Source organism: Lipophrys pholis, assembly GCF_963383615.2.
Source record: "Lipophrys pholis genome assembly, chromosome: 14".
NCBI lineage: Eukaryota > Metazoa > Chordata > Actinopteri > Blenniiformes > Blenniidae > Lipophrys > Lipophrys pholis.
In genome coordinates this window covers 25,246,193-25,260,056 of record NC_137633.1, presented here as the reverse complement: position 1 = coordinate 25,260,056, position 13,864 = coordinate 25,246,193, and the positions used below count along the sequence as shown (strand labels likewise).

General features: G+C 46.9%; 1 protein-coding gene across 1 annotated transcript in view; it reads left to right on the top strand.

Annotated features, from left to right (window-relative positions):
- Positions 1–376: 376 nt before the first annotated feature.
- Positions 377–13,864, top strand: part of LOC308119737 (contactin-associated protein-like 5) — a gene marked incomplete at its 3' end in the record, with an annotated part of 169,874 nt that continues 156,386 nt past the window's right edge. Inside the window, exon 1 of the mRNA XM_080479887.1 lies at positions 377–401. The remainder of the gene's footprint in view (positions 402–13,864) is intronic.

Below are 13,864 nucleotides of genomic sequence, written 5' to 3'. Positions count from 1 at the left end.
GGTAAGGAGAGAGAGAGAGACAGAGAGAGAGAGAGAGAGGGAGGGAGAGAGAGAGCGCGAGAGCCGCACGGTGAGGGAGTATCGACGTGGGAGTGTTTCTCTCCTCCTCGCAGTTCACTCTGCCTCCATCAGTCGGTGGTGTAGCTCGCTGCCTCCGCCGGTGTTTCCTCCTCCATCAGTCGGTGGTGGAGCTCGCTGCCTCCGCCTGTGTTTCCTCCTCCGTCAGTCGGTGGTGGAGCTCGCTGCCTCCGCCGGTGTTTCCTCCTCCCGGGATCCGTCCGCTCGCTGCGTCAGGTGGATTTACAGTTGGGTGCGAGCCGGACGGAGGATGGATCATCTTCTTCCGCTGCGTCTCTTCTGGCTGCTGCGCGTCTTCAGCGCCGCGTCCGCCGCCACTCACTGTGAGTACCTGTGACTGTTCACCTACAGCTCACCTCCACACACACACACACACACACACACACACACACACACACACACACACACACACACACACACACACACACACACACACACACACACACACACACACACACACACACACACACACACACAGCAGACGTGCGGTTCACAGCCTGTGAACGCGTCGCAGCTCGTCTGTGCGCTCCTGGTGCGCAAAGGGGAGGGTGGTGCTGATGTGCAGGTGGAGGGTGGTGCTGACACCATCAGTTCAGGCGTTACTTTCCATGAGGTCTCCTCCACACTGTGGGCTGCTGTTCACTGCTGAAGCAAACAGGTTCATTTGTCTTGTCTGATTCTTCTGTTCTGTTGTACAAAACAGCATGAGGCACTCTGGATCTGATGGTCAGAGCAGGAGAAGGTCCAGCTGGAGGAGATCTGATGGTCAGAGCAGGAGAAGGTCCAGCAGGAGGAGATCTGGTGGTCAGAGCAGGAGAAGGTCCAGCTGGAGGAGATCTGATGGTCAGAGCAGGAGAAGGTCCAGCTGGAGGACATAGTCACACAGCAGACAAGTTTCCTCCGCCACTAGAGGGAGGTGTTGCGCCGGTGAGAGTTGGCTGGGAGTGTGTCGGAGACTCCAGAGTCTGACGATTCCTGTCTCATATTTAACCCGAAGAGCTTTTTAAATCACCCAGAGGACTGGAAGTGTTCACTTTAAGATCGACAATAGTTCATGTTATTAAAGTCCCTAACACGCAAACCAAGCTTCACTCCTTTTCTTTTCCTAAAGCAGGTTTCTCAAACATTTTATACTTGAAATAATACAACAATGTTCACAATGTCATTTAAACAAGTCCACCATGACTGAACACTCCGGAGGCTTCTATGATTTAACTGAGCCCAGGCTGTATCTTATTGAAGATTAATATATCTGATTGACTCTTACTGAGATGCAATGAAAGAAATTAAAGTTATCTTGGGGGTATGATAATGATGATGATGATGATGATGATGATGATGATGATGATTAACCATAGTATTATTATTATTATTATTATTATTACTTTCAGCTGCTCATCATTTGATTTACAATCATAAAAGCAAATGAGTTGGTTCAACACATAACCAGGATATTCTATAAACCCTAATGAGTATAACAATTTTTTTTTTTAAGTTTCAGATACTCATGGTATTTGTTTGCAGTGAAGTATTGGTCCCTGTCATTTTGGGAATGTTTCACTCTGCGAATGTGAGGGTGAAGCTGGACACGGTGCAGCTGCCTGACCTGTGTTTCACTACAGAACTCATTCATCCACTCGTGGCTTCACACGCCCGTCTCAGACCAGGTTCAGGGTTGGTGAAGTCACACTTTGCTTTAAATCAGTGTGTTCTGGACCAAGGCCATATGTGAGGCTAGATGCTGCGACTGCGTTTCAGTCCGTCCACAGTTTGAATGTACTTCAGTAAATCAGGGGGAAGTGTGATTTCACATCATTTGAATGTTTGAGTTTGAAAGGCAGGAGTGTATTTCTTCCAGCCTCCTGATGTTTGGAGAGTTGAACATAATTCCTGTTCATTGCAGATCCTATATTTCATATTTATCACAGCCAGAGCAGAACTGTGCACTCGATAAACTGAAGGACGAATTGAAGGAAAACAGTAAAACCCAGCAGGTTAGTCCCACAATGCAAAGCTTCACAGCACTTTACCCGATGGAAAGTTAAATGTACATATTTATTCAGTGGAGAGGATTGTTGTACTGCTTGTAGAGTGAGTCCTTCTCTCTTTGGAGAGGTTTTCTGCTTTTGTTTGGTTGATTTCACTGTGAAGAAGCAGCTCCAGAAGCTGTAGAAGCTCCAGCAGCTCCAGAAGCTTTAGCAGCTCTAGAAACTCCAGAAACTCCAGAAGCTCCAGAAGCCCCCGAATCCCCCGAAGCCCCAGAAGTCCCCGAAGCTCCAGAAGCCCCAGAAGCTCTAGCAGCTCAGCAGCTCCAACAGCTCCAGCAGCTCCGTCAACTCCGTCAGCTCTTGAAGCTCTAGCAGCTCCAGAAGCTCTAGCACTCCAGTAGCTCCAGTGGCTCCAGTAGCTCCAGTAGCTCCAGAAGCTCTAGCACTCCTGTAGCTCCAGTAGGTCCAGTAGCTCTAGCACTCCAGTAGCTCCAGTAGCTCCAGAAGCTCGAGCACTCCTGTAGCTCCAGTAGGTCCAGTAGCTCTAGCACTCCAGTAGCTCCAGCCACTCTAGCAGCTCCAGCCTGTGAGGAAACACAGCAGGTCATTACAGCTGCTGAATTCATGCACACACTTTATCTGTTTTCCTACAGCATTCAATATTTATCTTCATAGCCTCGGACAATATTTATCTTCAGTGTTGCCATTATAATGAAGAGCCAAGTCTTGTCTGTATGTAAGTCAGTTCTGGCCAACATTTCTATCTGTGCAGCTGCAAGGGGACTTCAGCCAGACTCCATTTTGGACTCTACAATCCAATTTTGCATGCAAAAGCCCTGTGGAGTTTTTTCCCCTTCACAAGCTCATTTTCTGTTTAGCCACTGCTTTTCTCACAACAACATGTTTCATTCTGAAGGCTGCACAAACATGTTAAATACATCTGGTGGCTTGAAAAAAACCTCTTGGGAAAATAATTATGACTCACAAAGAAGCCTTCGAAGAGAACTTCAAACATGGCGCTCTCTTCCCCACAGTCAAGCATGGTGGCAGCAGCATCATGCTATTGGGTTGCCTTATGGAAGTATCAGTCCATCCATCCATCCATCCATCCTTTTTTCCATCCATCCATCCATCCATCCATCCATCCATCCATCCATCCATCCATCCATCCATCCATCCATCCATCCATCCATCCATCCATCCATCCACCCACCCACCCATCCATCCATCCTTTTTTCCATCCATCCATCCATCCATCCATCCATCCATCCATCCATCCATCCACCCACCCACCCATCCATCCATCCATCCATCCATCCATCCATCCATCCATCCATCCACCCATCCACATTATAGCAGCCAGGCAGCTTCCTTATCACTGGCTGAAGCTCCCTACTGGCTCCATGTGATGTAAAGCAGCAGCAGCAGCAGCAGCAGCAGCAGCAGCAGCTGCCCTGGATGTTTAAGCTGCTCATTCTCCAGCCTCTCTGTGAGCCCAGACTTTTGCAGAGGAATCTCATTCCTGCTGCTGCCCAGCAAGGTCCACCACCTGGATTGAAAGCAAGTCAAACATTACTGCTGACACCACTCCAGTCCACCTCCCAATCTCCCAATCCTATTTAGCCTTCATTAACGAGACCCCAGGGTAGTGGAGCTCCATCCAACCTGGCAGTCATCTGTCATCTCATAGCGTACAACCAGGTCCTGGTGACTTGGCACTAATTCTCCTCAGCCCGAGCCAGTGCTGAAGGCTGCAGCCTCACAGTGAGCCAGATTCACCCCGATTCTCTAGAACGCATGGCACGATGCATTCAGCCTTCAGTTTGGCTTGTTTTTGTTCATGATCCCTTCAGCGCATCACTTCATCTGTTTAGCTTCAGTACGGCTGCTACAGCCTGACAAGCTCAACATGGAACAACACGCTTCAACTGTACAGCTGACAACGCTGAATCTGGAAAAGAAAAGAAAAGAAAAGAAAAGAAAAGAAAAGAAAAAAGTGTCTTGACATGGATTTTGTCTCTAGAAATGAAATTGAATTGAAAAGGCTAGTATGGGGATGATCTGTCAGTCAGTTAAGAATAAAAGCAGAAGAACAGAACAGATCTAGAACAGATTTCCAGAAGGAAGCAGGAAGAACAAATCTTCTAATGAAGGAAGGAAACGTCTCTCGTCTGGTTCCCAGCAGATCTCTGCTGCAGGCCGAGCCCAGTCACTAATGCTAAAGACTCACTAATGCTACTGAGTCACTAATACTAAAGAGTTATTAATACTAAAGACCCACTAATGCTAAAGACTCACTAATGCTAGAGTCACTAATGCTAAAGGGTCTCTAATGCTACTGAGTCACTAATGCTAAAGGGTCACTAATGCTACAGAGTCACAAATGCTAAAGGGTCTCTAATGCTACTGAGTCACTAATGCTAAAGGGTCTCTAATGCTACAGAGTCACTAATGCTAAAGGGTCACTAATGCTACAGAGTCACCAATGCTAAAGGGTCACTAATGCTAAAGAGTTATCAATACTGAAGACTCACTAATGCTAAAGACTCACTAATACTAAAGGGCCACTAATGCTAAAGACTTACTAATGCTAAAGTGTCACTAATACTAGAGTTATTAATACTAATGACTCACTAATGCTAAAGAGTCACCAATGGGGCGGCATAGCTCGGTTGGTAGGGCCCTCATCTCCCAATTGGAAAGTTGCAGGTTGATTTTCCATCTCTGCCTGCCTCCATGCCGTACTGTCCCTGGTGTAAGACACTGCTCCCAGTGGAGTGACAGTGCCTTGCATGGCTGCAGCCTCCAATGGTGTGTGAATGTGTGTGTGAATGGGTGAATGTGATGAATCATGCAAAGCAAAATGGTGCTATATAAGTGAAGTCCATTTACCATTAATGCTAAATGGTCACTAATGCTGAAGATTCACTAATGTGCTAAATGGTCACCAATGCCACAGAGTCACTAAAGTCATGATCCCACCACACTTTTTGTGCCACGGCGGGGCAGGACGGGGCAGGATGGGGCAGGACGGGTTTTTCGAAGAAAAAAGTTGTGGATGGTACGGAAAAAACCACGACCACCGGCTAGGATTTTCTGCTACCCCTCCGTTGAGGTACCTAGCACTGAGGAAGGCTCTGTGAGGAGGAGCTACAACACAGCCGTCTGCTGATTGGTCAGTGACCATCGTCACTCTGGACTTACCGTCAATACTGAAATATTTCATCAACTGTAAACCCTCCATTGTTGTTTACATCCGCCGCGTTGCTCACTGGTTGTTTTGTGAACTGGTATAATAAAATGTGGCGCTCCACTGCCCCCTGGTGTTCAGACAAGGTGCAGACGCTCCTCTCAGTAACAGGAGAGGAGGAGGTTCAGCAGGAGCTGGACGCTGCCGTTCACAAGGAGAAGGTTTAATCTGTGTGACAGAGAACGAGGCTCAAGGCTGCAGCTCGGACGGCTGTGGAGTTGCTTCTGCTTCTGCTTCTGCTTCTGCTTCTGCTTCTGCTTCTGCTTCTGCTTCTGCTTCTGCTTCTGCTTCTGCTTCTGCCTCTGCTTCTTCTGATTGTACTGCTTCTGCTTCTGCTTCTGCTTCTGCTTCTGCTTCTTCTGCTTCTTCTGCTTCTGCCTCTGCCTCTGCTTCTGCTTCTGCTTCTGCTTCTGCTTCTGCCTCTGCTTCTGCTTCTTCCCTTTCTTCTTCCTCTTGTTCCTTGATGATGGTATGAATCAGTTTGTGTTGGAGTGTTTGGACGGATCAATATGAAAATGTTTAGTGAACAGATGAGCCGAGTTGAGCGATGAGCAGTGAAACGGTTCGACCCTCGCAGGACGCTGTCCTCCAGACCACACAGCTGGAAGCGTTCTGCCTGGTCTGTGTTAAAGAGCTGTGCTCCTGCAGTGTGTCGGCATGGAAGTGCTTTGTTTGTTGAGACAGGAGACGGTAGAGTCTTTCCTCTCGTGCCTTCATGTCTTCACCATCAGCACTATCTAATCTGCTCCTGGGAGCATGCCACATTCTCTTTTCTCCTTTCAAGCTGCCTTTACATTTTTAAAGAGGCAGACATTCCACGGATTAAACTCAAGTTTTATTCAAACGTCTTCGTATCAAAGCAGTTTTCTTAAATGAGAATGATGAAATGACCAAAATCGACTGAACAAAACTAAAAAAGAGTTTACCTCAGAATGAAAAGAGAAAATATTGACATTAATTTGAATTTTGCATGTGTCTGCAGAAGCTTTGGCAGCACTGATAACCTGGGACTATGAGTTGTAGCTTCCTGCTCCGTCAGTGTGCTCCAACACCAGGTTTCCCTCTGCAGTGTGGTTCAGCTCCAACACCAGGTTTCCCTCTGCAGTGTGGTTCAGCTCCAACACCAGGTTTCCCTCTGCGGCATGGTTCAGCTCTCCAGAGCTCAGGCTCCTCTCCAACCAGCTCTTTTTGAGGTGAAGCTCTGGGGTGTGTGAGCAGGTTTTCAGTCTTTGAACCAGCTCCTTCCTCCTGTTCCTCCTGTTCCTCCTGGTTCATCCTGTTCCTCCTGGTTCCTCCTGGGTCCTCCTGTTCCTCCTGGTTCCTCCTGTTCCTCCTGGTTCCTCTTGTTCCTCCTGGTTTCCTGTTCCTCCTGGTTCCTCCTGGTTCCTCCTGGGTCGATCGGTGTGCTGATACATCCTGCAGCACCAGCCTCAGGGTTCATCTGATGGACTGTAAACAGATTCTCTGCTTTCCCAAACAGCTCTGTTTACTTTGTCTCAGGGGTTTTGTTCATCTTCTCACTCAGTTCTTCTGTCTTTTTACAAAGTAGATGGAAAGATTGCAAAAAACACTTCATCTGGCTCAGGCTGCAGGGGAATGCTTCAGGCCTGATTTACTAAGACCATTATGCAGCGTTCTAAATTGTACGCTCATGCAAATCTCTTACACCTTCAGTTTGAGTGTTTTCCTCCACTTCTCAGTCGGTGCAGCGACTGGCCTCCTCCGTAACAACAACACAGTCAGAGTCAAACATATTGCTGGAAAAGAGCAGATTCAGAAAAGATGGAATGTTTCAACAGAGAAAATAAGTTGAATTAAAGTGTGCAGATAAATGTTGTGGGGATCCAGCTGAGGAAACGGGCATCAGTCATTTATCCATGCAAACCTTCAGGAGATCAAGACGTCAGTGAGGCTTTCTTCACTTTTCTAGACAAATGATGTGAGGACTCCACCTCTTCTTCTCTTCTCTTCTCTTCTCTTCTCTTCTCTTCTCTTCTCTTCTCTTCTCTTCTCTTCTCTTCTCTTCTCTTCTCTTCTCTTCTCTTCTCTTCTCTTCTCTTCTAAAGTTGATGGTGAGTGAGACGAATCGACAGACTTCCTGAGTTTGAGCTCCTCAGGTCACTTCAGGTCAAGTTGAAACTTTGTAGTTTTATATTGTACAACGTCTAAGATACGTGAAGAACTGGAGGAGTGTGTTTGAGTAGTGTGTGTGAGGAGTGTGAGAAGTTTAGTGTGAGGAGTGTGTGTAAGGAGTGTGAGAAGTGAGCGTGAGGAGTGTGTGTGAAGAGCGTGAGAAGTGTGTGTGAAGAGTGTGTGTGAGGAGTGTGACAAGTGTGTGTGAGGAGTGTGAGTAGTGAGCGTGAGGAGTGTGTGTGTGAGGAGTGTGAGAAGTGTATGTGAAGAGTGTGTGAGGAGTGTGAGAAGTGAGCGTGAGGAATGTGTGTGAGGAGTGTGAGAAGTGTGTGTGAAGAGTGTGTGTGAGGAGTGTGCATAGTGAGCGTGAGGAGTGTGTGTGAGGAGTGAGTGTGAGAAGTGTATGTGAAGAGTGTGTGTGAGGAGTGTGAGAAGTGAGCGTGATGAGTGTGTGTGAGGAGTGTGAGAAGTGTGTGTGTGGAGTCTGTGTGAGGAGTGTGTGTGAGGAGTTTGAGAAGTGTGTGTGTAGATGTGCGGTCAGCCCTGAGGAGGCTCAGTCAAATACCAGCAGCTCAGCTTTAAGATAAACTTTATCCAACTGTTCTGACTCTGTGTGTGTGTGTGTGTGTGTGTGTGTGTGTGTGTGTGTGTGTGTGTGTGTGTGTGTGTGTGTGTGTGTGTGTGTGTGTGTGTGTGTGTGTGTGTGTGTGTGTGTGTGTGTGTGTGTGTGTGTGTGTGTGTGTGTGTGTGTGTGTGTGTGTGTTGTGCGTGTGCGCGCTCTCCGGGGCGGCCATGACTCCGACCTGTGTTGGAGGAGAAGCCGTTGATGTCAGTGATGTGAGCCAATGAAGTGAAGTGAACTGACAGCTGCATTACTCATTCATGGCTCTGCTGTGCTTCTCAAATGCACCCGGTGATCAGAATTGACAAGCTGCGCTGAGATGAAATGGTGAGATGCTCCTGGAGGACGTGTGGCCGCTCTCATATTTACCTCTCAGCAACAAAAGGACGGGAGCGGCAGGGATCTGTCATGGCGGCTGCTGGCGGCCTTGTGTCAGGTGACACAGATAATGGCCTCATCCTCTCAGAGGACGTTGTCCTGTTGCTTTGTCTCACAGAGTTCTCCTCTCACTGCAGAAGCATCACATCTGGACCCCAGAGGTTCACCAGGTAGTTGGACCACCACGGGATTGGCAGCACAGCAGCTTTTAACAGCTGCAGGCTTTGTCCTTTGCACATCTGTGAGAAATTACGTTTTATTAAGTCTTGTAGTTTCCTGTTAAAAAGGAAGTGACCTTTTTGTTCACTTTGGTCTCATGACAGCATCTTGATGGGTTCTAAACAGGATTCATTCTGCCAGTGAAGCTGGGTATGGTCGTCAGATGGAGGAATAAATTAATATAAGTATGTCCACTGCATCTCACTCATGTGCCAGATATGCTTGGCACTCAAATACCGCACAATTAGAAGAGCTAATATATCACACAAAACACGAGAGTGTAAATATTTCATGGAGATTATTGACTCTCTTCTCTTTAACTCAAATAACACCAAACCTGAAGAAGAGCAAACGAAGAGAGTCAGAGAAAAGCCTTCAATCATCACGTTTACACACAAGGCAAGGCACATTTATTTCACTACTTTCTATTTATTTCTATATTCACTATTTCTATATTCACTATTCTGTATTTATTCCTTTATTCACTATTTGTTTCACTATTCTGTATTTATTCCTTTATATACTATTTGTTTCACTATTCTGTATTCATTCACTATTTGTTTCACTATTCTGTATTTATTCCTTTATTCACTATTTGTTTCACTATTCTATATTTTTTCCTTTATTCACTATTTGTTTCACTATTCTGTATTTATTTCTTTATTCTCTTTAAATTGTTTATTCACAAACCTTCTTCAAGCCCAGATCTCTTTTCATGTCAGACAAAAGGCAAACATCTACCATCCATGGTGGGCGGGGCAGAACTCCAACCCTAACAATTAATATAACAGTTGTTTTTTCAATTACCCAACCAATTATTTTTTCGAGCATTATTTATTTTGCCGTTATATGATTATTAAAGCAATTCACATGTTTTGAATATTAAAAAACGAATAACAATCTAATAACATCCCAGCATTTCTTTAATACATTTGGGATACAGTATTGTTTCTCAAATCTCTTGAAATTCCCAAATAAAATTCAAACAAGAATGAAGTACTGCAGAGTAATAATAAGTGGAGTAAACAGCTGCATTCCAGGTTAACACTGGTAACATGAGACATCCAGTCCTACCTGGGTTCTCCAGACAGTGTTGGACAGACGCTCTTTCTCGTGTGTCTGGAGGACAAACATGTACAGCATGTTCACCAGCAGTGTGTTATACCTTTTAAACTTTTAATTTGATGAAAAGAAGTTTGTGCTTGTAGCAAATCAGTACCCAGTGTCAGGTCTCTGTGTCTCACCGTCTTTCCAATCAACCAATGATCTTCTCCCTCTGTGTTCTCCCATCGTTGTGTTCCACTTGTGTTCCACTTGTGTTCCACTTGTGTCCACCCCTTCCTTGTGTATTTAAACTCCTCTCCCTCTGTTGTCCTTGTTGGACCGTCTGGTCTACTGGTCATCATGTTGCTCCTCTTGTCGCCCTCGTGTCTCCTGGACTTCAATAAACTCTGGCTTTCATGGAACTCTGGGAGTCTGCGCTTGGGTCCATCCACACATCACCTGCAATCCCTGACACACAGAACTGGGCCTCGGACCGGTACCGGTCCGTAGATCATTTGGTCCCAAGTTGCAAACACAGACTTAAGACTTTCATTTTGAAAATACTTATTTAAGTTTCCGTTAGTCTGCACTGAGTTTTATTTTGAAAAAACACTTCACTTGTCTGCGCTTGTTTTTTTTTCGTACATCCTGAAGCCTCGCAAAGACGTTTTTATCCTCCGTCCTGATGGTCCAGGAAAGATGACGTTGCTTCAAACCGTCTGTGGAAAAGGTTGAGGAGCTGCTCTGTAGCACCTCCAGGTTAAAATCTGGGATTTGCACCTGAACACTGATGGTGATCACGTGAAGCAAGGCAGCACCAACACAAAGTTTCCAGCTCTAACGCAGCTCCAACCAATTGGGACTATTTTCAGGGAGTTTAGCGTGGAGTAGGACGCAGCTCCACGGAGGTGTGAATCGCCTGCTGACAGCCTGGAGGAGCTGCTGTTCATTGTTTTGATGTCAGTGCTGTTCTCCTCTGAGAGCTGGAGTTTGAAAACGCTGACGTCTGGCTGCAGAGCGCCGCCTTGCTGGACTACGACTTTGCTAGCATCCACGTTGCTGCGTTGCTGCGCAAACAATGCATGTTGCTGCGTTGCTGCGCAAACAATGCATGTTGCTGTGTTGCTTTGCTAACATCCACATTGCTGTGTTGCTTTGTTGTGTTTTGAGTGTCAAATCCGTCCAAACAGCAACATGTTGCCATGAAAAGTTGGATAGCACAGTGCTACTTCCCTAGCCTGCTCGCTGGCTGCAAACTGTGGAATGGATTTCCTGACTCATTCCTCCTGGTCTCATTGAGACCCGCCTCCCTTCAGGAAATCCAGTCCACAGTTTGCAGCCAGCGAGCAGAGCAGCAGCAGGGAAACACTGTGGAGTCATTTCAGTAACAGTGAAGCAGACGAGGCTTCATGAATCAGAAACCTCTGATCAGTGGATTACGTTGATATCAGAACCCAATACCAATACAGGATCGGATCACCAACGGAAGGAAGTGGTGTTTCTGCCGGGGAGCGTTAGTCAGTTCAGATCCATTCATTTCTCTTGAATGTGGATTAATCACGCAGTGTGTGTTCGCAGTAATGAAGAGATGTGTCATCCACTGTCACACTGCAGTTCTACTCACACACTCAAGTGTTTCCAAGCTTTGGGGACGTCAGTGAAACTGATCCAGGAACCGTTTTACTCTCCACTGTAAACTAAAGGGTAGCCTGAGAGGACAACCACTGACCAGGAGGCTCACTGCACCTCAAACCCGTCCATTCAGCTACCCATCCTCCCTTTCATCTGTCCATCCTCATCCATCCATCCTCATCCATCCATCCTCATCCATCCATCCTCTCATCCATCCATCCTCGACACCAGCGTCCTCCAACCTTCTCTGGACCACGGACTGTTTTAAGCAACATCATGTTTGGGCGGAGCGGCAGTGTATGAAAACAAACTGTGACAGAGTTAAGCAAGTGAAGGAAATGCTGATGGAAGTGAAGCGGTTTTCAAAATAAAACTTTATTCTCTCCTTGTGGCCCGGCACCAAACGAACCCCGGTCCGATACTAAATGAACCCCGGTCCGGTACCGGTATGCGGCCCGGTGGTTGGGGATTCCTTCTCTAAACCACTTCATCAACATAATGTGGGAAGACAGGTTCACCTGCACAGGTGAGCAGTTTGCCACAGGACATACGCACACGCACACACACACACACACACACACACACGCACACACACACACACGAGCATCTTTCTGCTCAGATGGGGACTTAGACTTTCATTAGAATCTAACAGCTTATCTCCAACCAGGTGAACCTTTCCTACATTAATACAGCACCACCTATGGGTGGAGAACATCTCTACCATTTACTACAGCACCACTTGTATGGGTGGAGAACATTTCTGCCATTTACTGCACCCACTGATGGCTTTATAACATGACCTTAACAGAGCACCGTCTAGTGGCCTGACATGCAAACTGCAGTTTCAGCATTTCTCATGTTTGGACAGTGATCCCAACCAAAAAGTACCTTTGTCAAACCACAGCAGAAAAAAATTATTCCAGCAGGTTCTTCTCATGGAGACCGGGTCTTGTTCTTAGTTGACTTTGACTTAGATGCTTGAGAACATCTTTTTGAAAACGTCACCCTGCACCAATCGTAACGGGACAGTCACTGCTGACAACATGAGTTGTGTTCTTCTCTCCCGCTGTCTGTTGGCTGGGTGCAGCAGGACCTGTCATCACTGAGACTGACGCCACGTTCTCCACCAGGGCCGGACTCCCCTCAGCTGGCAGAGCGTGCAGCTCCAGCATTCATCATTTATAAGCGCTCAGCACCCTACCTATATGTTGTTTTATTTACTTAAACTTTCATGCTGTGAATTAGCTCAGTGAGCGGCGCTTCAGAGCTAATTATTTCCTGCTGGTTGGGTGTCGCAGCGGAGGTGGACACAGTCTCACAGCAGCCGCTCCAGGAGCTGCTCTGCTGCTCTGCTGCTGCTCTGCATATTCATGAACACCTGATAAATGTATCAGGAGGTAAATGAGGCAGAGTCGAGCGGGACAGTGACACTGACACTTCGCAGCACGTGAGACACAGAGGACTCAGGAGAAAACTCAGTCCAAACATCCAGCGGCGCCGTGTCCTGATGAAAAGATGAAAAGCCATGATGTCAGACTAAAATATAAAAAGGTGAATTACAGTCCACCGGTGAGCGTCACCCGTCCTCCTGAAAGGATCACTTGTCCTCTTTTGAGCTTCAGCTTCCTTTTGGCGTGATGCTGAGACGCTGGCTGGAAGCTGCTCCGTCACCAATCCAGGGCATGTTCACCACCATGCTTCTGGGCCGGTCGGCGTTTGTCTGGTGTGCACCCAACACCACATTGTTAGAGTGCCAAACAACTCTCTTTGATTCATCTGTCCAAAGCACATTATTCTGCTCCTGCAGTGAATTTGTTTGGGCGGTCTGCCACGGACGCTCAGCCGTTTGAAATCTGCCCTACTTGCAGATCATTTCCTTCACCATGGAACATTTCATTTCAGAGCATTTGGAGATTTTTTTAAATCCTTTGCTAGACTCCAAAAGCTCGCCCAACCTTTATCTCCGAGGTTTTGGAGATCTGTGTGGAGCTTGGCTCGGAGGCAGCTCACACATGAAGGACAGAGCGGCATTTCTGAATGTCAATCAGAGTGTGTTTCTTACATGTCGGTTCTGTTCGCTGTTCATGAGCTTGTGAACAGTTATGTCAGTGTAGCTGCTGGTGATTGGCTGGGAAGAAGACGCTCCGGGAAGCAGAGCCGACGCCACCACTCACTTTGTTTGCAGCGCTGAATATTGAGGGGAACGATGAGTTTCTTTCAGCGTTTTTCTTCCGGTCAATTACAAAACCTGGGGAGACTCATTCCCATCAGCACATCCTCCTCCGTTCCTCCAGCCGCTGTGGAGATTCCACACCGCCGCGGCTGCTCACCTGGACACACACACACACACACACACACACACACACACACACACACACACACACACCCAGAAGTGGTTTCCAGTCAGTCGGTAAAATAATAAATGAGTAAACAGAGTGTATATATGTTGATCCTGACAGTGAATCAGTAGAACGAGTCCACAGAGAGATGACAGTGTAAAGATTGTACAGCATAGGGAGG